Source organism: Peromyscus maniculatus, chromosome 16, assembly GCF_049852395.1.
Source record: "Peromyscus maniculatus bairdii isolate BWxNUB_F1_BW_parent chromosome 16, HU_Pman_BW_mat_3.1, whole genome shotgun sequence".
Classification (NCBI taxonomy): domain Eukaryota; kingdom Metazoa; phylum Chordata; class Mammalia; order Rodentia; family Cricetidae; genus Peromyscus; species Peromyscus maniculatus.
In genome coordinates this window covers 44003578-44028601 of record NC_134867.1, presented here as the reverse complement: position 1 = coordinate 44028601, position 25024 = coordinate 44003578, and the positions used below count along the sequence as shown (strand labels likewise).

General features: G+C 36.4%; 1 long non-coding RNA gene across 3 annotated transcripts in view; it reads left to right on the top strand.

The window, feature by feature from the left end:
• LOC143268974 (uncharacterized) overlaps positions 1-7347 on the top strand; it is a 53356-nt gene extending 46009 nt beyond the window's left edge. For 2 of the 3 annotated variants that reach the window (XR_013045227.1, XR_013045229.1), the window contains 2 exons: positions 943-1393; positions 6059-7347. This is a non-coding gene — a long non-coding RNA (uncharacterized LOC143268974). The remainder of the gene's footprint in view (positions 1-942; positions 1394-6058) is intronic. The other variant, XR_013045228.1, reaches the window with a different exon arrangement.
• The last annotated feature ends 17677 nt before the right edge of the window (positions 7348-25024 follow it).

Sequence of the window (25024 nt, the reverse complement as noted above, 5' to 3'; positions counted from 1 at the left end):
TTATAATAATTAAGATAATTTTCATTTATTGTTTTAAGACATTCTGTGGAAATGTAAAAGTTACTGATTAACTCCAAAAAAATTCAAAAATTTAATTTGTACTTTAGCTAGAAGAAACAACAGTAAGAAAAATAAATAAACCACAATGATTCTAGCTTAAAAAGATGTTTTCCATAAACCTATCTGTTTGATGCAATAAATGCAAATTGCTCAAAAAAAACTCAGACATCTAGACTCCCATATTATTATAAACACACCAAAATTAAGATAATTATTATGGTAAAAATAACATTTTATCAATTATTTAGATGTATGCATACAGCACCAGGCTGGAGCTCTCTATAGTTCTCCTTTTTCTCAAAGGAAATATTTCAATCAATAGAAATTTTAAGCCATATTTTCTTGAGCAAAACAGAAAAGAAGAAATGCTGTATTCTAGACAGCCTAGAGCACGCTGCTCCAAAGAGACAAGGCAGGAAGAGAATTGGGATTTGTTGTCCTGTGAGAGGTTTTGTGAACATCTGTGAGGCAAATCATAGTGGACAAGGTCTTTCTTTTAAGACCTGTCTTCCAAAGATAAACTTGAAAGTGAACAAGAGGGTAAACCCACAACGCAATAGATATTACAAGGAAACCTGAATCTTTGGAAGATATATAGACCCTCCCTCAGTGCATATGAATGACATTTGAGAAAGTGTCCTTTTGCCTTCATTTCTGATGTAGCAGGGACGACCTAAGAGTGTATTTGAGGATGCTTATGTACAAGAGACTTGTTATGACTGTTACCACAGCTACGGAGATACAGCTCCTGTTTCCCTGGTTACCTTGTATCCAACTCCCTGTCTACAAGGTCTAAGTTTTAAATGGTACATGTCCATTATTTTCCTTTGTTGTTCTTTGAATATTCTCTCACTTTAAGATGGATTCCCCTTTCTATTCTAGGTCAATGAATGAATATGGGAGAAATGATGGCAAGTTTTTTATGAAGACAAAATAGTTTCCATTTGATACTGCTGAGGTACTATTTCTTGGAATGAAAGCATCTTGCTATATAAGGGTCAAATAAATAGATAAGTTCACCTGAATAAAATGAACCCCCATTAATACACACATATGCACACAGACACACACGGGGACACACGTGCAAACACACACACACACACACACACACACACACACACACACACACACACACACACACACTCTACCACCACCTTGTCCAGCACTAGGTCTCTGGATGAATTCACATACTGTACCCAGTACTAGTATACTAGTCATGTGAGTGAGTCACCTTGACACAGCACAATAGGGTCCCTGTCATGCTACCTCAGAAAAAGCCACATTGAAACAGATGAACCATCCTTACTCAGTACAAGTTCTGCTTTCTCAACAGGTAAGTGATTGTCATACCGTAAATCTAGATTATGGTTACTGATGTTCTTATAGGGTTGCGGTTTGGGTATCAATGTCTCCCTTAGGTTCATATATTTGGAATTTGATTGCCAGATGTCTTTGGGAAGTGATTAAATATTGACTATTCTGACGCAGTGGGTTGATGATGAATCACTTGGTGTATTTACAATAATGTAGCATCCTTGGGAGGTGAAAGGTAAGAGGCAAGGTGTAGTTTAGGGAAGTAGGTTTCTGGGAGAAAATACTAAAAAGATGTATCATGTCCTGTGCATTTTCCTCAGTTTCCTGCCTGTCATAAGGTAAGCTGCTTTACTGCACTTCATTCTTTCATCATACCTTTAAACACTGGCTCAGGGTCCTAGTCACAGAACCAGTCAAACATGCTCTGATGCTTCTCATACTATGATCCAAAGCATGTCATCTTTTCTCCTTTTAAATTGTTACTATCAAAGCAGTGTTAAAACCTACCCCAAATATTGGAACATTTTACTTGGAACATCCAACTTCAAACTCCTGAATACCTTGTAATAAATATAATGTCACCATAATGTTAGGATACTCAAGATCTGAAGAACACCTGAATATAGGTGATTACCTATCACCTAGTTGTCATCCTCTGTGAGTGAGATAGCTGGTGACAAGGACCCTCTAACCTGCAATGCATACAGATGGGGTCTCCATAACCCCCAGCTAGCTGTCCAGTGTCTACCTGTGACTCCTTCACATTAGATTTTTAATTACTAAGGAATGGAAAAAAAACCATCCTCAGTGTATATATCCTGAATTGCTTTTTCACAGTTGGTGAGTTCAATGAAAGAGTTGTTTAATTAAGTCATTAACCTCTGGAGTTATTTGTTACACACAAAAATAGCAGCAGTAAAAACACAGTATGGCATCATGTACAAAATCTAAAATATTTCTTAATGGGTTGGTTGGTCAGGGATAGGGGCAAGACCGGCATTGAGGAGACTATAAAGTATAGAGTATATAAAAGAGGGTATTAATGAAGGCTTGTCTAAGAGACCTGGATATAAGTGGGACATAAAGAAAAATGTAGAAAAATCTGTTAGGAGTTGGGGAAAAAGAATTTATAGGAAGAGGCAAAAGATAATATAAAATGGACAATGTTGGGTACAGAAGATGGATATATAATGAATTTGATGATGATATGGATGTACCTAGCAACATTTTGGATGTACATTCTATTGGTTTCTACCTGTGAAGTATGAAATGATAGGAAAAACTTTCGACTAGCTATAACTGATCCCAGGTTTGCTGAGTTTTGCATGAAATTATCTCTCTTCCATTCCATTAGAAGAAGATTTTTAAAACAAGAAATAGTCATAGTTAATGATCAACTCTGGGTTACTATAAGAAAAAAATCATGGCTAAAACTGAAACTACGTACAAAAAAATAAAAACCATTTGTTAAGTAACTTAAAGATACCATAGACTCTTTAATGAGCAAAAAATGCCTACAAAGAATCTTAATAGAAAGCCCCTTGAGTCTTGAATACTCTTCAAATTCTTTCTCCCAAGTGGAAAGCATTTTCAAAGGGAGTCTCCAATGAAAGGGTTTTTGGGGGTATAGCTTTTGTTTAATGTATTAGGTTACGATTGATAGCTATCAAGATCATGAGTTTTTAGAAAAACATTATATCACCTTGAGTTGAAAGTAGGAGAGAGAATATAAACACACACACACACACACACACACACACACACACACACACACACACACACACAGTCTTTTATAGTTCTTTGAGGGAAACAAGCAGAAACCAACTGGAGAAATTCACCAAGTTAGAAGAACAGAACAATTTTTTAGAGAAGAAAACAGATGCTTCAGGGATCTGAACTCAGAGTTCAAGGAGCAGATACCACATCTGCTTTGAATTGCTAGGCAGAAGGACCTTCATCCAAACGTGAACTGGCAACACAGGTACATATCGTTTCTGAACTTCTAATAATGACAAACTGTTGAGAAGGCCTTCTTAGGTAAGGGTGTCTATTCTTGTTATTTTATTTCTGTCCCCTCATTGAGTTCTGTTGGGGAGAAAGGATAAATAGTTTCTTTAGCTTTATTTTAGATTTAAATTATACCACAGAAGTTCTATGCAAGGGTCACACCTATGAGGAAACATGTAGAGCTAAATCTGATTTACCTGATGAGCTTCTAGATGTCAATGACTCAATGTCATAAGAGGAAAAAAAACAGCTTTGGGGAGTAGGCACTGGTATAATTTGCATATGTGAGGAATTTTTAACAAGTTACATTTCAACAAAGATATCTGCAAATATATTTTCCAGTAGTATGAACTCTTTTGAATGGTGTAATTTCATACTTCCTTAATTAAGAGTCGAGCACAGTTGATCCAGTTTAGTTAGCAATAATAAAGACTTTGGTATGTCCAAATGTTGGTCATAAAAGGAAATAGAGCTCCTGTCAGGTTACCTTTGAACACATGCAGTGGCAGCCCCGAACAACCACGAAGTTTAGCTGAAGTGTCCATTTTCTGACAAAGCCAATGCCGTGGGGGTGCTTCGGCCAATTTCAGGGAGACTGACTTGAATCACTTTGCATATGTATTAATAACAGCTCTATTAAATTTTTTTCTCATGCTCATTGCACTCATTCCTTTTCTTCCTTATAAGAAGCAAACATCTCCTTTGATGACTTGAACATATTACACACTTCTGTACGGTGATTATTCATCAGTTATGCTAACTTATGCATGGTTTCCCCTACAGACTTTAGTCATTATCTGTAGTTTTCTCTTGAACCAGACCAGACAGTTCTTTAAGATGTTAGGCCCTCTACCTTACAATATTGATATTTACTGTGATTTTAGCTTATACTTATGTGGATTTAATTTCTATTTTTCAGTGTCGTTGTTTGCAGGTGCCAGTAATTTTAATAAAATTATTACCCATCCAAATTTTACATATTTCCTTGAATACTTTTCAATTAATTTTGTACATTCTGTAGAGTGTGCTTAAGCTAGGTCTTTTGCATATGAAACTATCAAAATATTTTCTGTTGTTTTCAAGTCATCTTAGTTGCAATGTAAACTATGGTTTCATGTATTTCTTCACTTTTTGCTCTCTGAAAACATTCATCTGTCAGCTTCCTGCCATTTGTATTGTGAAAGAAAGTCTATAGAAGGGTTGTCATTTGGCACCCAGAAGCCACCTTGTGTGGTATTGAGTGTCCAATGAACTGCCTGACCCTCTACAGGAAGATAAAAGTATGAGCATTCTGAGTTTGTGCTTGCTAAATTCTTTTCTAGCAAAGTGGTGTAGGCTGTTCCCTTCTGTGCAGGACCCATGAGATATAGACCTAAATTTATCTTCCAATCATAATTCTTTAGAATCCATGAAACCCCTGTAGTGTTCTTTCCTGGATCCTTAAGAAGACTGTCAAGCTCTGCCCTACATGGACATGTCCTGATGTCCACTGGAATCTGTGACCTAAAAATGCAATTCTCAGAACAAAAACCGAGTTTCTTTTTGCCAACCAGATGACCTGAGCCACACTATTCTTGAAAACGTTGCCTATGGTTCCCAGACTGATTTGATTTGAATTGCTTATTATTCTGAAAATCTTTCTTTCAGGCTGTGGCTTTTTAAAGGATTCTGTCTTTATGCTATGGGAGTTTCTGACATCAGTTTTTTTTTTTTCATCGCTTTAGCATTTGGGTCTGTTCGATCCTTGCAGCGTTTATATTCCCTCCTCACTCACTGTATGTATTTTTACTCCTTCTAGGACTCCTATTTCAGGCAGTTGCACATCTATTTCTGTCCTTTTGACATCATGAGTTCTAATCCTTATTCCATATATTTTATTTTGCTTGATGATTTCTCAAAGAGTTTTTAAGCTCTGTATTCCTGTTCAATAAAATACCATTTTGCACAGAATTATTCTGCTGTACAATCTTTCTACTGAAGGCTATACATTCAACATAAATCTATTTTTTATAAAGACTAATTCTCTTTGGTTCTTCTTTACAATTTCATCATGTTATTTTATACCACCAAAATGTTTTATAGTAGTTTGCTTTCCTGCTATCCAAGTGCTTGTTTTTTTCACCTCTGTGCAATAAGAAATTAAATTCATAGGAGATTATCAACCACAAGAGTAGAGAATAGTATCCTGATATAAACACTGAAGCCCAAAACTGCCTTATCCATGGAGTTTGATAACTGAGTTGAAAGTAGTAAAGAATTGGACCAACTGCATTGACATTTTTCTACTCCACATTGTTCACCACACTCACCCCGTGCTTGCTTTATATGGTATCTGGAGATAGGGTATCTACCTCCATGCTCTGGATTCATTCCATGTTTGTTATTATTCCAACTCTTGATAAATATGTCAAGAAGGACACAGTAGGCACCTGATGGTTTGGAAGAGCAACTTGATTTTAATTCACCATGCTTATCCTCAGAGCCAGATTTTAGTAGTAGCTTGATATCATCTACATTAGCATTAATTAATTTAGACTAAGATTACTAAATATTGGTAAAATGTATTTTCTTCTTCATGTATCTGATTTATCATTTAGGTAGGAAATTCCTTAATTTAAACTAACATGTTTCAATAGCAACGTTTCTGCTTTCTTATCAATTTTTTATTTTTCCTTAGAACTTTTGGGCCGTATGCAGAAGGGGACAAGTTTGGAGGACACCAACACCAGTGCCGTATTTCGATCTCAGGAGGTTCTGCTGTGGATGAACTAATTCCTCAAGAGTTTTTGAAAATCACTCATTTTAATTTTTTAAAATCTATCCAGTAGCTTTTTTCTCCCTTTTGGAGATGGAGTCTCATTACCCAACCTCTTGGGTTTGTCTGTCTACTAGTGAAAAAAACTCATTGAAAGCAAAAAATGTATGTCTTTAGTTTGCAAAGTTTTTAAAGCAAAACAATTTATGGAAAATGGTACTTATTCATACAATAGAAACCAATAGTGGTTAATGGACTTTATTTATAGAGTTTTAGATTAAATTTTGTCTTCTAGATGTAGAGCGAGACCTGTAACCACTCAACAATATTTAATTGCTGAAAAGACAATCATAATCTTGAAATAACAAATGTTTTGCTCTCTGATATTTTTGAATAAAGATAGTGACTAGAAAATCTAAGCATATAATAATATGTAATAAATTTAGAAATAATTGTCTGGCATAAAATCTCTAGATTTTAGAAATTTTTTTCATAATGATCATGTAATGGATTCAATAAAATGTCTAGTGTTTCTGTGTTCTTTCACACTGAGGTGGCAGAGTGGCACACATTTAATAATACTGAACTTTGGTGCTCTGCTTCAGACATCTCACTAAAATTCCAAATGTTATAAAAAGTCACATCTACATTTAATATAAAATATTAAATATTTAAGGGAAGGATTAACCAATTTCCCCAGTGATTCCAATATTTTACTTGAAAAAATATCAAGGTTAATGTTTTAAATTGGTGACAGACACAAATTTATTTTATTATTTATTTATTAAAAAGATTCTCATAGACCAAGCAAGACAAATATAAAAGTTCAAACAGTACAAGGAAAGAAACTAAAACACCATCCTATCAAATTCAACTTGTTGCTGTAAAAAGACAGAGAAACTTTTTTAAATAGAAAAGAGATGCATTGTTTTTTTTCTTTTTTCTTTCTTTCTTTTTTTTTGTTTTGTTTTTTGAGGTAAGGTTTCTCTGTGTAGCTTTGTGCCTTTCCTGGAACTCACTCTTGTAGCCCAGGCTGGCCTTGAACTCACAGAGATCAGCCTGGCTCTGCATCCCAAGTGCTGGGATTAAAGGCATGTGCTATCACTGCCCAGCAAGAGATGCATTTTTTCAACTGTACCAATGATGAGAATATAGCAGAGTTCTTTCTTATAACCCATAAACAAATGCATAATGGAGTGAGATGACCAATGCATAGGATGAAACAGTCATAGCTACTTCTTAAAGTCTAGAGAAGTCTTTAAGTGTTTATTTTTTATGTATTTGTCTTTATTTATTTACTTTTTTTATTTTTTTGAGGCAGGGTTTCTCTGTGTAGCTTTGGAGTCTTTCCTAGAACTCACTCTGTAGCCCAGGCTGGCCTTGAACTCAGAGAGATCCACCTGCCTCTGCCTCCTGAGTGCTGTCATTAAAGGCGTGTGCCACCACTGCCTGGCTATTTTTTATATTTATAAAGCTGATACAATTTTAAGATAATTATTTTAATGAAAGTCTGCCTAGGTAAAAAAAATACAAAAGTTTCATATTTATAATCTACCATAAAGCTAAATTTATTGCCAGAGATCATATCTTACTAGATAATTGGGCATTTACTCCAAACACACACACACACACACACACACACACACACACACACACACACACTCACACACACACATCACATACACACACTATGCAATTGTCTATACCAGCTTTATTCATTATTGGATCTGTAGGAAACAGAAAGTTTCTCATTATTAATTTAACATTATGTGGTCTTAATATCATCTCTAAGGGATCATGTGTTACAAACCTCTTCTCATCTATTTCTCTTTCCCAGGGCAGTCCATGAGTCCCTCTTGGGTCTTCCCTGTTAGTTAGCATCTTTGGAGTTGTGGGTTGTTGCCTGATTATCCTTTGCTTTATATCTAGTATCCACTTATGAGTGTGTACATACCATGTTTGTCCTTTGAGTCTGGGTTACATCACTCAGGATGATATTTTCTAGTTCCATCCATTTGCCTGCAAATTTCATGATGTCATTGCTTTTCTCTGCTGAGTAATACTCCATTGTGTACATGTACCACATTTTCTTAATCCATTCTTCAGCTGAGGGGCATCTAGGTTGTTTCCAGGTTTCAGCTATTACGAATAATGCTGCTATGAGTACAGTTGAACATGTGTCTGTAAAGGGAATCTTAGAAGGTCTTATTAATAAAATCAAACTTGAGCACAAGTATTGGGGTGAATGCTGGACAGTCAGAGAAGTAGAACAAGCCACAGCTAACATCACCTGGCTAACTTCTCAGCTAGTCTTGTTTCCTCAGTCTGGAAACTTCTGTGTCCTCATCCCAATGGCTCTCAGCTGAACTGCTGCTAGAAGCCTGAAAGCTTAACCAGCCAAATGCTTCTAGTTTCTGGTCCTCACACCTTATATACCTTTCTGCTTTCTACCATCACTCCCTGGGATTAAAGACATGAGTCACCATGCTTGGCTGTATCCTTGAACACATGGATTTCTGCCTCTGGAATGCTAGGATTAAAGGTATGTGCTACCACTATCCTTTATGTTTAATATTGTAGCTGTTCTGTCTCTGACCACAGATAAGTTTATTAGGGTGCACAATATTTCAGGGAACACAATACCACCACATGTGTCCTTGTGGTATGACTGAGCATTCCTTGGGTATATGCCCAAGAGTGGTATAGCTGGGTCTTGAGGTAAATTGATTTCCAGTTTTCTGAGAAACCACCATACTGATTTCCAAAGTGGCTGTATCAGTTTGCATTCCCACCAACACTGGAAGAGTGTTCCCCTTTCTCCACATCATCTCAAACATAAGCTGTCTGGGGATGATGGGAGGGTAATGGTAGGGGATAGGGGATGAGAACATAAGAGAATGGGATGGTTAAGCTGGAACAGGGAGGGAAAGGGAAAGCAATGAAAGAGATACCATGATAGATAGAGATATTATGGGGTTAGAGAGAAACCCGGTGCTAGAGAAGTTGCCAGGAATCCCCAACGATGACCCCAGCCCAGACTACTAGCAATAGTGGAGAGGGTGCCTGAACTGAACTGGCTTGCCCCAGAGATCAAACTGGTGAATACCCTAACTGTCATCACAGAACTTTTCTCCAATGACTGATGAAAGCAGATGCAGAGATCCACAGCCAATTACTAGGCAGAGCTCCAGGAATCCAGTCAGAGTGCTAAGAGGGATTCTATGAGCAAGTACATCAGGATCATGATGGGGAAACATGCAGGGACAACCAAACCAAGCTAGAGGGAACTCATGAAAGTTGGATCAATGGCTACATGGGACTGGACTAGGTACTTTGCATGGAGAGACAGTTGTGTAGCTAGGTCTGCTTGGCGGAGGGGGACTGGCGGTAGGATCAGAGTCCATCTCTGGTGCATGAGCAGGCTTTGTGGAGCCTACTACCTATGAAGGGACACCTCGTGCAGCCTTGAAGCAGGGGGAAGTGCTTGGACTTGCCTCTACTGGATGTGCCTCCCCATGGGAGGCCTTGCCTTCTTGTGGGTGGGAATAGAGGGTGGGTTGGGAGGGGGAGACTGAGGAGGGGTTGGAGGAGGGAAGATGCAGATCTTTGATTGGTGTGTAAAATGAATGAAAAAAATCTTAATAAAAAAGGGGAGAAATGATTAGACAGAATAGAAAAAAAAAGTTCACCACACGGGAGATAAAATTACCAAAAAACAAAAACAAAAACCAAAACAAAACAAAACCCTCTTCTCACATGGTTCCCAATAGGACTCCATCAAGGATAGTAGAACCTTTATGAGATAGACCTAGTGGAAGATGATTAAGTCATTGTTACCATTACACTTCAGATAGATTCTTAAGTTGGTACTGGAAATTGAGTTATTACTTGTGAAAGTGAATTATTATAAAACATAAAGGACAAAAGCCCCCTTCTCTCTTTTTTTCCACTTAACCTCTTTCAACATGCTTCTACTCTGGTAATACCCTTAGCCATGGGTGAAATCAATGGTGGTATCCAATCTTGGACCTTCAGACACATGAGCCTAATCAGGCTCTTTTTTTTTTTTTAACCTTCTTCGACTCCTGTATTCATTACAGAAATATCAAGAAGACTAATACAACAGGTGAATAGCCAAACTTTAGTCTTTCCACACAATTTATATTATACACTACAATACAATGTAATAAACTACGGATGCAAGGAAATATTAAAATGGATAGAACTTTACACTTTTCTCTGTGAAAGACACAAAACATAAACTCAATATATTAGAAAACTTAGTTTATATTAAATAAAAATATATGAGTAGAAGAATGGCAAATTATTGCTTGGTAGGAATGGGGTGGTAAGGGATTCCTGCTGAACAGATTGCCAAAGAAAATTATAGAATAAAATAACTGTTCTACACAGTAATTTGGTGGTGGTGGATACTTGGCTGCAATTTTTAAGAAAAATAAAATTATATAATAGAAGAGCACATATTCTTAAAGCTTAATGATTTTATTTTGGGATGCCAGATCGAATGAGAATATGACACGTGAATCTGTTCCTCATATGTATGCAGGAACTCATCAGCTATGCCAGAATAGAAAGGACCTGACTGAACTGATGTTAGAATTCAATGTTTTATTAAATACCATCTAGATAAATATACAATGAATTATACATACTATTACAAATACATTATACATAAACACTGTACTTTACTTGATATTTTTCTCAGCTTTGAAGACTTTCATATATACTACAATTGGTTCATTGTACAAATAAGTAGATATAATTATATCCAAATTTCTCATTTGGGGATAAGTAAGAAAAACCATGGTGAAAGTTTATAATAAATTATTTTGTGTTGTCTAATAATTCAAAGCATGAATTAGTACATGCAGCTGTATATTCATATGTAAACATAATACACACAGTTGCTTATATATGTCAACACATACAGATAGATATTGATATACTTACATGTATGATTGATGATCCTGGTAAAGCTGCTGTAAATCACAACTTTAATTTGTCAAGTATGAATTTTATAGGCCTAATCTACAACATAATTTAGAAGCTCAGTGTGTTACAGGATGCGGACTAGTTCCCTTGTGAATGTGTGGCTCGCTGAGAGCTTTTGCTGCTGCTGCTGCTGCCCAGCATCTAGAGAAGCAGTATGTTACATGTTGCCTGCCTAGAAAACGATCAACATTTAAAGAGTTTAATATAGTTCCTTTCACAGGATTATTGCTTTTGCACCATTGTAAACTAAACAATATAAAATCAGGAACCCTCAGTATCTGAGGAACGCCTGTGTAGACTCGACCATAAAGGTTATATGTATATGTGCTTCACATTACAAGTGTGTTATTACACACATCTATGAGTAGAATGACTATGCACAGGCAATTATTGCAATAAAGTAAATGTAGATGTATATCATTTGTGCGCACATATATTTAAATCTGTCTGCCCAGAGGACCTGGCACACACTATGAAGCACTCTTATCTTGAGATTTCAGCTTCAAAAAAGCATTCCCAATGCAACAAGCCAAATCTGAGAACTGTAGATTCCAGGCCTGTGCAGGCTCCCTTTAACCTTATCAGACAATAAAAGACAACAATATTGCAGATATTACAGAGAACCAAATGAATACCCATGCATTCAAAGCAACATAAATTAGGGAAACAGATGAGAATGAATGTCTTAACCTCGAGAATTCTAAGCCATTTATGTGGAACAGGTAAGGAGAAAAAATAGTCATTAGAAAATCAGTTATGGCTACAAACAAAAGCCAGTGATGACTTTAGTATAGAGACAAAACCATAAGGATGAACAGAGACTGAGTTTAGCTCAAACAGCTTTAAGATATATTAACATACATTAATGTTAGGGATGCTGTTTTAAGGTTCTATGGAAATTCTTTGTACCATCATTGCATTTCCCTATAAGCATAAGATAATTTTGAAAAATAAACTGCTAAAGTGTGGCACCGTTCACCAGATTATTTTTGTCTTCTGCATATGTCCTCAGAAGAGAAAACACTGAAATGTGCATTTGTTCAGTGATTTTTTTCCTTAAAAATTGTAGAGCCCTGTACTATTTAAGTCACAAAGTACACACAGTAATATAATATACTTCTTACAACAACTCAGCTAGGCAAGAATGCAAAAAAATATTTGGTTTACAAACTTATTATAACATGCAAAATTTGGGGATAAAATCACCTAAGTTTTACTTGGAGATTCTAGAAGACCTAAATTTTTGAATCATAACAAGCCATTTTTTGATAATGTTCACTTATCAAAAGAATACTGACTTTTTTCTCATTGGAGCATATGTTTTCATTTTCTTGTAGAGGATTTAGTCAGGCTTTCCTATATATAATTAACCAACATACATAGAGACAATAAACAAAGAGAGTAAAGTACTCTGGAAATTAGAAGTATGTAAATTAATAGACTAAGGAGAACAAGAAAAGCACACCTGGCAACTGGGGAAAAAGTCAATGTAGGAAAATATAAAATGCAAAACGCAATTAAGTTTTCAAAAAGATGGTCAACTCACTAGCACTCAGGTGATTATCAGTCACAGTAATAAACTTGTAGGGAATTTAAATGTCCACCAAATGCAAATACTGGTAAAATTTTAAGCTACTAGATTTTCCCAGCTTTGTTTTAAAAACAGTTTTTGAGCAGTACCATTGTGATGTGGTATTATTTGACAATGTCCTGTACAGCTGGCTATGCAGCCTTAACACTACTGATGATGTCGTTACTAGGTTGGTCCCTTAAAGAAAGTCTTACATGTGTTCTGTCCACTTTGGGTAGGTGTATGTGGTTGATGCTCAACCTCAGGTTCCTTTCATTGTTTTGGATCACCTCCTACCCCTCTAAGTCACCTGTGCTGCTACCAGAGCACAGCCTTGTGTTCTGGGATCACTCTTTCTAGGGAGAAAGAAACAATAATTCTGTGGGGAAAATGGAAGGGAAATGGAGGTCCCGGGACAATCAGGAAGCCCCTCTGATAATAATAGGATAACTCTCAACAAAGGGAACTGGAAACCAGCTTTAATATTCCAGGATCCTATTAATCTCATGAAACTATCCTAGGGTATTTTCCATAGATTCCTCAGTGGTCTTCCATGCCTACTGCTCAGGAGTGCTGGAGTTGGCCAAGCCATACCTTTTTTATCCATTCTCTTGTGCCTGTTTTTCCTTTTCTCCTTTCATTTGGAGTGCCTGGGATCACCTCCAAAATAAACCATGTATATCCAAGTCATTGACTCACTTGGATTTGGCAGGGTAAGTACTCAAACTAAACATAATATGCACAAGATCATTCCAGTAAGATGTGCACAGTGCACATACCAAAACTCAAATGGCCTCATTTTATTATGTTTCATTTTTTATTAAAGAACTCCAGAATTGACTTTTACATCTGGAACTGAAATCTTGTATCAGTTTCACAGTCTGAACTGGGGAAAATAATTCCCCAATTAAATGTATAATATTTTCTAACATGGAATCCAAACAGAGTATCACTATTTGGCATAAATATATAATATATAATCAACTGACAGTCATAGAATGAGATTAAACACATGCTTGGAAATAAACATATCAAGTTCTGAAGAAGGAACCATGATAATAATCATTTCCAGATAATTCCAACAAACCAAATATAAATGACTGTATTAGCTTTGTGAATCAGCAATTCAATTTTACTATTCTCTGTATTAGACTCTTAAAGCTGTCATAACAAAATACCATAGAGTTGGTAGCTTCAGCAAGAAAATGCTTCCTCATAGTTTTGGAGACTGGATGCCCAAGATGAAGGTGACATTGGATTTCCTATGTGATAAGGGCTTGATGCTTATGTTTCATAAGGTTGTGGCTTATTAATTGTATTTTATTACAATCTTTTCTTTGTTAAATTAAAGAAATGGAGGTAGAGGAATCACAGAATACTCGACACATGATCACATACATATACAAATATATACTTACACACACACACACGATGCACATGCATGCATGTACATGAGCTCATCCTGGTGTACTTTCTTCAAATTCTATTGTATAAAGTCTATAATTGTATGGCCCAATTTTATCTTAGTTGCTTCCTAATAGGACTATTTTCAAAAATAGCCCCATTAGAGGTTATAACTTTAACAAATGTATTCTCAGGAAAGGGCACAAACATTTCATTCATAATCTTCAGATTCTATACTCAACTCTATATTAGAATAAATTACCCAAAAACCTGTCACCCACTAATTATTAAGGAGTTTTGAAAAGTATATGTCGATAAATTATTTTTCAACTTTATCCTTTTAAGGCTTTAGATGACAGGTTTACCAATTATAGTTTACGAGCTTTGGATTATTCGTCGGAACCACCCAATAAAAAGACACTACTTTTTTGCATCTTAGCAAGATGTGAAAATTATCCTCTACTTCCAGGCACAGTAAACTGCGAATTACATTCATTGAAATCATTTAGAATATCTTCCCTAAAATTAACCCAAAGCATTTCTTCATTAATATCCAATGGTGATAAGAATGAGAAATGTCCCCCAGGGTCTCAGCATTTGAACACTTGCTCACCAGTTGGTACTGTTTGGGGGAGGTTATGGGGATATGCAGCCTTCCTAGAGAAAGTATGGTAATGGTGTGAGACTTGAGATTTCTTGTACTTGCTACTTTCCCAGTTTGTTTCCTGCTCTTCATATTTGTAATTAAAGATCTGTTCTCTCAGCTTTCTGCTCCTGCCACCATGTCCGACACTTGCTGCCTTGCCTTTACCCACTATGATGGAGTTTTATCCATCAGAAACCATATGCCAAATAAACTCTATCTTCCTTAACATGCCTTTGTGGATGGTGTTTTATCACAGAAATGGAAAAATAACTAACACAGTTGCACATACTGGAACTGCCACCTGTGGAATGAAGAGTCTGTGTGTCCTAATACCAAATACCAAATAGCTAACTTTGTTGATAATCTGAACCTATAATAACTCAACTTCTCAAACCGAACACTAACATAGATATTTAATGTCAATTTGTTTAAAATTATACTTACAAAAATGTGTTAGTATAACATAGAATCCTTTTCTAAATTTATGTCACATCAAACATACGTTTCAGAATTGAATTTGTTGTTATTGTTGTTTGGGTACAGAAGGATGAAGAAAAGCAGTCAGATGATATTATTTTCCTCATCTTCCTTGAGCTTTATTGTTGGTGATATTGATAGTTGATAGAAATATACATATAGTAAGGACATTTCAGTTATTGCTATACTTGAAATATCATTATTATTGGTTTATGACTTTTAGGAGTGAATTTCTGTTATACTGAAATGTTGCATTCGTCGCAACTCTAACTTTCTCAATTATTTTCTAATCCACTGAGACATGAAGACTTGTAAATGCACATTGTGTTTCTATTAGTGTTCAATATAGCTCCGTGGAGGAAAGGCAGGTGAAAGGTCTGTAAAAGCAAACCTCCGTGTTCTCTGAGGGTACCTATGCAGTTTCTAATGAAAGGAAGACATGGGATTTTTTCCATTGATTTGGGAGAACCTTTCTAAAAACTCTATTAGTTGTTATAGAAAGCTGAAACCATTGTTAATAACATTAATTTTTTCATATCATTGTAGCATGAATCTTAACAGGTCTTATTAACAATAACAAACCTGGAGCTGGGTATTGGAGTGAATGCTGAAAGATCAGAGAAGCAGAACAAGGTACAGCCATCTCACCTTGCCAATTCCTCAGCTGATCCTGTTTCCTCAGACTGGAAGCCCCCGAGTCCTCATCCAGAATGAATCTCAACTGAATTTCTGCTAAAAGCCTAAAAGCTTAACCAGCTCTAGTTCCTGGTCCTCATGCCTTAAATACCTTTCTGCTTCTGGCCATCACTTCCTGGGATTAAAGGCTCTTGTTACCACATCTGGCTGTTTCCAGTGTGGCTTTGAACTCACAGAGATCCAGATGGATCTCTGCCTCTGGAATTCAAGGATTAAAGGCGTGTGTGCCACCATTTTCTGGCCTTTATATCTAGTGGCTATTCTGGTCTATGACCTCAGATAAGTTTATTAGGGTGCACAATATTTTGGGGAACACAGTATCACCACATACCATTTAAACAACAGACTTTGGAACATTTTTTTTTTTTTGACCTTCTGACATTGCTGCTACCTTCCATCAATTATATTGGTTTACAGTCCTGGGCACTAGGCATTGAAGATATGCAATATAAATGTCACCTTCAGTTTCAGTGATTGACTCTGAACTGTCCACTCGTGGATATGTGCTACTTATTCATGTTTGCCTTAAATACATCTGGTTTCTTTGGTCATGTGAAAAAAAAAATACAGTGTTTTACAAATTTTGTTCAGTTAAATTAACTGTTGTTTTCATTACTGTTCTATTGCTGTGAAGAGAGATTATGATAAAAGAAATTCTTATTAGGGACAACATTCAACTGGGACATGCTTACAGTTTCAAGGGCATAGTCCATTATCATCATGGTGGGAAGCATGGCAGCAGGTGTTTAGTAGAGTTTAAATGAGCAGACACATTCAGAATATCTGAGGGCACCTTCTGAATCAGCAGAATTCTAAGATCTTGGTTCTTTAACACAATCAGAAAATATTTATGGAAAGGAAGAGGAAGTGAAGTATAGGACTTTGAATTTGGAGTTTGAGCTTGGAGTTTGCCTTCTTTGGATGTGATCTGATCAACTGGCAGCCTGAAATAGGCTGAAGTTGGCTAGGGTGATTGGTTAAGATCTACAAATCAACTATTACAAAGTACACTCAGAGCTGGGTGTGGTAGCAAAGGTCTTCAATCTGAGTAATCAGTAAGTGGAGACAACAGGTTGTGAAGGTTAACATCAGCCATAGCTACACAGTGAGTTCTGGGCTAACCTGGGCTACATGAAACTGTTGTCGCAAAAAATAATCAAGCAAACAAAAACTGAAAACAAAACCAAACTCTACCTTCTTAATTAAACTTCTCTGTTTGTTCAATCAGACTGAACATTTTTTTAATAATGTAGCCATTGGAAGTACTGAGGCAAGCTGAAACCAAATTTAACTTAATTCAATAATTACCAATATAATGTTAATACTGGTGATAGAAATATTAAAGTGTAATAGGATATGGAACAATCTTTTGCATCTTCCAGAGAAAATAACACATTTAAAACCACACTGCCTCAACAGAGGAACAACAAAGACTAATGTTCTCATCAGACTAGAGACTTTGCCATGGGGCAAACAGGTGTGTGGTAAATTGTTTCAAAAATAGCAAACATTCAATAAATAATCACAAAGAGCTCATCCCTTGCTGATACAGCTGAGACGTTCAGCGTTAAATGGTTATTTTTAAGCTGTGGCTTTAGGAAAATATATAGTTATTTGAAGATTTCTCTGTAAATTTAAGTAGAATTTTTTTTAATATTCCTGATTCATATAAATTACAGGAAAGTTTAATCAGAGATTGTAAACTCTGAAGGACAGAGCTGAGCTGTGTTTTGAGAACTCTCACTAACCACAAGTCCTAGAAAATTCCCAAGGGCATCTTTCACATTTCTGGCCTCATTTTAAAACTGAAATTATTTTGGAAGAAATTCTGAAGAGTTTAGGAAACGCATCCAAAATTTCAATTGCTTCTCTGAAACCTTGGAATCCTGCCTGTTAATAATCTCCCTGCTCTTTGCTTAGAATTTACACACAGAATCAACTGACAGGAAACTGCCCATCACCCTCCACCCTCCCAGCAGGACTGTGCCAAAACTCTCATCAGAAACCACAGTGACAAAAATAGATGCAATTGAAGACTATACGGTGACAGAGAAACGGATGTATGGGTTTAAGATAGCTTTATTATTTTTCCTTGTTTTGATGGCATGATAACAAAAAGAGAAAGCTATATAATAGCATCTGGTCAAACAGCTTGCACACCCAGCTTGCACACCCATTCCAGCTCTGTCCAATTTAAAATATTTCAGGTCTTAAAACATCCTTGAAAAGCATGGCTCTTAATCCAAACTCTATCTATAGACATGCAGTTGAATCTCAAAGGATGGTTAGTCATACTGCTGGGCAAAGCTTACAGAACAGCAACAATAATAAAAGAAAATTCCCTTTGAACAGCTGAATGGCTGCACTAGAATTTTCTGTGTTCAGATGTAATTAGAAAACAGCTGTGAAAGAAAATCAATTGTTCCTGGTAGTCAATGGCTAATTTTCCACAATCAAAATAAAGAATGCAATATGACATGTTTGTAATGAGCAAGTAATTGTTTCTCTTTTGTTTATTGTTTTAACATTTTTCCCTTCATTTGTGGGAGCTGTCATTTGCTTGCTTCAGGACTACTTTTCACTGTCTCTGCCTCTCGTGTCCATACCGAAATGCTAGCAACTGCTGAGGAGGCTGTGCAGTTCAACCCTGCTGATTCAAGACAGTCTTGTGATGATAATTTGTAGATCAGCAAGGCAATGTTGACCTTGCTTTTATGAATTAACAAGAAGGCTTTTCATAAGTGGAATGATTATTAGGCACCAGCATTAATTCATGGAATTTAATGTTGATCCATTCCACAAAGGTCTGATGTGTCAAAAAGATGCAGTTGCTGGAATTTGTTGACCTGGGGTCTATGAGCACTTGCGGATGTTTTTCAAAACAAAACAAAGCTGAAGCTGCCACACAGCCTCTTCTCTTTACTTCATCTTATCATTAGCCTGGAAAGAAGATGTGGGGGCAGCTGATGGGCAGATAAGGAAACTCTATAGTGCACATTTGGAGTTTAGAGGATGGAAAATGAATAGACCAATGAGAGTAAAATTGTTATATCATGTAAAATATGTGATTGAACAACATGCTTATGGTTATTTCAATAGAGAAAGAGACATTTATATTTCCCTGGAATGTTCTTTGAATGTCAACACAAATGTCAACAGTAATATGTATTTTGAGAAATTTAAAGTTAAGGACAGACATTCTTTAATTATTCAAAGTATCCTCTAGTCCCTAGCACCCAGTAAATGATAACCAGCTTCTTTAGTCCCTTATATACCCGTGAATAACAAATGTCTCTTAATATAGATGTTCTTCTCTATTCTGTCTTCAGAATGTCTGTTCCTAAGTAGTTATAGCATTTGTTATTTGTATATATTTATGTCCTTGAAAAAGGCCATAAGGTTCAAGTAGCCAGATATGAGATTCCATATTTATGTATTTTTTTATTTTATAATTAATTTATTTTACATATGTAGAAGGAATCTTAAAAGTTCTTATTAATAAAATCAAACCCGAGGTCAGTTATTGGGGTCCATGCTGGTAGATCAGAGAGACAGAACACGCCACAGCTATCTCACCTCACCGGATCCTCAACTGGTCCTGTTTCCTCAGACTGGAAGCCTCTGAGTCCTCATCCAGAATGAATCTCAGCTGTACTGTGTTGCTCCATAGCCTGAAAGCTTAACCAGGCCAAATGCTTAACCAGCCAAATGCTTAACCAGCCAAATGCCTCTAGTTTCTGGTCCTCATGCCTTATATATCTTTCTGCTGTCTACCACCACTCCCTGGGATTAAAGGCTGGCTTTCTGGGATTAAAGGCGTGTCACCATGCTTGGCTATTTCCAATGTGGCCTTGAACTCACAGAGATCCAGAGGGATTTCTGTCTCTGGAATACTAGGATTAAAGGTGTGTGCTATCACTGACTAACTAGTGGCTTGTCTGTTCTCTGACCCCAGGTAAGTTTATTAAGGTACACAATATTTTGGTGACACAATACCACCACATCTCCTCTCTTTTTGTCTAAAATTAAAAAAGCTTATAACTAATACAAGAAAAAACTATCCAATAAGTATATGCAATATACAGTCAAGATACATTAACAATGTCTAGTCCATTAACATTTGACAGATTCAGATAAAAAACTCCATTATATATATTAACAATGTCCAGTCCAGTAACAGATGATAAACTCAGACCAAAAATTTTTCATTACTTGTCTTATTTAAAAAAAAGTAGTTTCTTTTTAAAAGTAGATTCCATAATCTCCCTTTTTATCTTATCATAGCCATATTCTCTCTTTTTTCTTTTCATAATACATTCAGTAGTCTACCTTTTGTCATTTTTATATCTTCCCCTTTTTCTTCAGTGTAGATTCAATGATCCACTTATTTATCCTATTATTTCTTTATCTTTTTTCTCAGAGTAGATTCAATGATCTATCTCATATCTATATTCTCTTTTTCTTTTTGCTTTCTAGGGGTGAAGATATCTTTAGGGAATCTTGAAAAGAAAATTTTGGGGTTAATCATCAAGTCCTGTATCGTTTGTCCAGTCTCTGGATAATAGGAAAGTTCAGGGCTTGTTTCAAGTCCTTGTTTGAGTAGTCTGTCAGACTGGATCATCTCAACTAGTCCTCTCGAAATTGTTCTGACCAGTTTGTAGTCCAAAGTCGATTTTTCCATGGTGTTAATCGGCTTAATGGCTTTATCATAGTCCATGTGGAATCATCATTGTAGGATCCTGTCATCTTGTCATCTTTTTGAAGATTTCAAAGTCACTGTTAGGCATGGTCATGTTGGGCACCAGATGTAGAAGGAATCTTAAAAGTTCTTATTAATAAAATCAAACCTGAGGTCAGTTATTGGGGTCCATGCTGGTAGATCAGAGAGACAGAACACGCCACAGCTATCTCACCCCACCAGTTCCTCAGCTGGTCCTGTTTCCTTAGACTGGAAGCCTCTGAGTCCTCATCCAGAATGAATCTCAGCTGTACTGTGTTGCTCCATAGCCTGAAAGCTTAACCAGCCAAATGCTTAACCAGCCAAATGCCTCTAGTTTCTGGTCCTCACGCCTTATATATCTTTCTGCGGTCTACCACCACTCCCTGGGATTAAAGGCTGGCTTTCTGGGATTAAAGGCGTGTCACCATGCTTGGCTATTTCCAATGTGGCCTTGAACTCACAGAGATCCAGAGGGATTTCTGTCTCTGGAATACTAGGATTAAAGGTGTGTGCTATCACTGACTAACTAGTGGCTTGTCTGTTCTCTGACCCCAGGTAAGTTTATTAAGGTACACAATATTTTGGTGACACAATACCACCACATACATATCAGCCACAGATTCCCCTGTCCTCCCTCCTCCTTCCTCCCACCCCCCAGCCTTCCCTCCCAATCCACCCCCCCCCATTCCCACCTCTTCTAAGGCAAGGTCTCCCCTGGGGATTCAGCTCAGCCTGGTAGATTCAACTGAGGCAGGTCCAGTCCCCTCCTCCCTACACCAAGGCTGAAAAAAAATGTCTCAGCATAGGCTCTAAGAAGCCAGCTCAGGCACTAAGGACAGGTTCCATCCCACTGCCTGGGGGCCTCCTAGATGGTTCCAGCTAATCAACTGTCTCACTTATCCAGTGGGCCTGATCCAGTTCCATGGGGGCTCCTCAGCTTTTGGTTCATAGTTCATGTGTTTCCACTAGTTCTAAGTGAAGTAGAGTTTAAGCTAAAATTTGAATAACAGTGGGGTAAATATCTTTCAATGATTGGGATTCTACATTTTAGACTGAAATCTGTATTTCAAATTTGTAAGGTGCCATGAAACTATGGTTAGGAAATTCCTAAAGGTATGTGAGCATTCATTTATTTATCTACCTTTAGAACTCATACCTCCACATTTCTTTATATTTGACAACCCTTGTCAGAAAATATCCCATTTACTGTTTTTAACTTTTAGAAAAAGCTGTAGTTCAGTTGAGAAGGGCTGTTTGGTTTTTAGTTTGTTTTGTTTATTTCCAGAATATGACATGCACTAAAGCCAGTATTGGACAGAAAGATGTAACAGTAGAAGGTTCATATAAACGTTACTACACAAAGAGACAACCCAATTAAACAAAATTTAATAATATGGTAATAGTATATGTTAAGACCCAATAATCAAGAAAAGTAAAGGAAAAGAAATGATGTTTTTACTTCTCTAAATTGTCCATGTTGGTGTTGTATTAACTCTGAAACATATTTCCTATATGTGAACTAGAGCCCTCCACCCACAACCTTCTTCCCTTGGCCACAATCACAAGCAGATGAGTAATCATTGTCCATCAAATTTGAAAATTGTGAGACTCTGCGCTAAGTGTCAGGTTCTTAGCGGTGAGTCACTGCATGGCCGTTTGGGTGGGAGTTGGATATCAATTTCTGCTGCTGAGATTCCACAGCCCCCCCATTCTCTTGCTCTTCTCAGGAGAAGTTATCCAAAAGTTACTGTCATTTTTCAGTGAACTCAAACACGTTTCCCAAGTTCCTTCTTTACCCACAATTCCCATTTATTTTATGCCTATGTATTATAGTCTTCAGATAATTCAAAGCAGTGCATAAAAGTCAGCATTTGACAGTGACTTGCACACACCTGCTCTTGAGTAGAATTCATTCAGCAGGACATGGCAGATGACTAAGGGAAAAAGTCATTGGATGATAAAGTAATAGTCATATTTGATGGGGGCAAAATATCTAATGTTTAATTCTGTTTAATAATGTTTAATGTATATTCCCATTGACATAACCTCTATGAAAAATGTAGCAGCTTTAGTACACAGCTTTTATTGGCTATACACATTGAAAGAAAAATAGAGAGAACTAATTTCTGAGGAAACATTGGATTATTCAACATAGTGAATGAAAAATTAGGAATTTGAAAATTTTACATTAATAACCCATATATGTCAGGCTCTAAGTAGATTACAAAAACAAATGGCTGATTTTCTCTTGAAACAAGAGTAACAAGAAGCAGATGCCAAAGTGAAACCTGACTGAATTTCCCTGAAATATTGCAGAGATTGACCCAGCATCTTATTCAACCATGTCTGTTGGAATTAGGGTATAGATTACCAACACTAATGAGCCACATGTACTGGGGACATCAGCATAGACAGACAATTGGGGTAGGCTCTTTCACTGACAATCTCTGTTCCCTAATGAAAAAGTTTTTATTTTACCACCTTTGATAAAAGAACATACAATTCTATGGTTAAAAGAGAGAGAGAGAGAGAGAGAGAGAGAGAGAGAGAGAGAGAGAGAGAGAGAGAGAAAGTTCTCTGAATTCTATAAATTCCCTAGCTAAAGCCACATGTTCATTTGGTGTTTTCTTTGCCATATTCACAAAACATAATTTTAACTAGATCAAAAAAAAAAAAGGCAGTATTAACTTGAGAAAGAGTTATATACCTAAGTAGCTGTAGGAATTTGGTAATAAATGTCAGCCAAAACCAGATGAGACCACGACCAATGAGAGTAAATACATTTTAGAAGTTCTGTTTTGATTCTGTATATTCACCCAATGAATAAATATGCATTTGTTTGGGAAACTGTGTAGCTAAAAACAAACTTTAATTAAGATTCATCTACATTATGCTACATATTTAAAAATTCAAAATTCTCCAAGAATATAGAGAAAGGAGGATAATGAATGACCTTGGGAAATAAGATGTTGAATTAATTCTGTCTTCCACCCACACTGTTTGGTGTATAGCCAATTCCTGCATCTATCCCCATATGATTTTCCTTCACTTCTCATACATATGCTGAAATGTCTCCAGTACTCTCAGTGCACTGTGAATGAATCCACTCACCTCAAGATGCAGATAAGGTCCTTGCTTCCTCCTTCATCACTGAGATTCCACAACTCCTGGTCTTGAAATTAAGCCTGTATTCTTAGTCATCTATAGCTAAGTTTGTACGGAGCTACATTACTTTTCCTACCTCCTCTCCTTCCATTCGCTCTTGAAGCATCTCCTATCCAGATTGTATTCCCACAACTCAATAGGAACACCTTTTTGTTATAATAAAACCAATGATTGCCCAATCTGAAATTTGCTCCTCATTTAATTAATTAATCCATGTGGGTGTGTGATTGTTGCTTCCTTCTCAAAACCTTTCATACTGTTTCAGGACACCATTCTTTCTGGTGGTACCATTTCTTCTTATTCAGACTTACAAGTGTGGATTTAGGAATTCCCTAAGCTGGTCCCTTTGCTGTCTCTATATTAACTTATCTCCAGATACTTTCGTGAAGTCTCTTAACTTTAATATCATACAAATATGACATCTAGGCTGACGTTTTTTGGGGGAATAGTTTTCTCTGTTTTATTATCAAACACATACTTATATCCACTTAAGTGTCCAGTTTTGCTAATAATGTTATCACACAAAAACCAAACGTCGGATTTCTATTCCTACATCATCTCCTTTTGCAAGAGTTATTTTTCTCATGGCAATATATCAATCTATCAACAAAACACATTTGTGTGTCAGTTCCATTATTGGTAAGCATTTCTTCTCTGTTGGTTGAAACTCATATTCATATTGATTACGTGAAATGTTTTTCACATTTTGGTAGTTACCCTCGGTATTTAACTTGAAGTAGAATTTTGTGCATGCTTAAGGTAAATTTGAATAGACAAGGGCCAAATATACCTGAAATGGCACACAGATTGGCAGTGCATGAGGCTCTTGGTTTAAGTATATCCTGAGAAATATTCAGTCTGACATCTTTTTTAATTTGTTATTTTGGGTGTTGCATAAAATGCAGTTGCAGCTTGTTCATTTTCTACATCACTACAGTAATTATACAACTTTATGTATGTCCTTGGTGTTACAGTAACCTCTTAAGTGTTCATTCAAGTCATCTGCTGTATTTTTTTAATGTCTGATAATTATTTCATGAATTTAAAATGTACATTTTCTTTGAGTCCTTCATTAGAGTTTTGACTACAAACTATTTTTTTTTCATTGTACATCTCCTTTTATACCTTTAATGGGTTAAATGATCAACTTGCATTTTCCTTTTTGCTACTGATATTTATATTCCATCCAAAAATTTA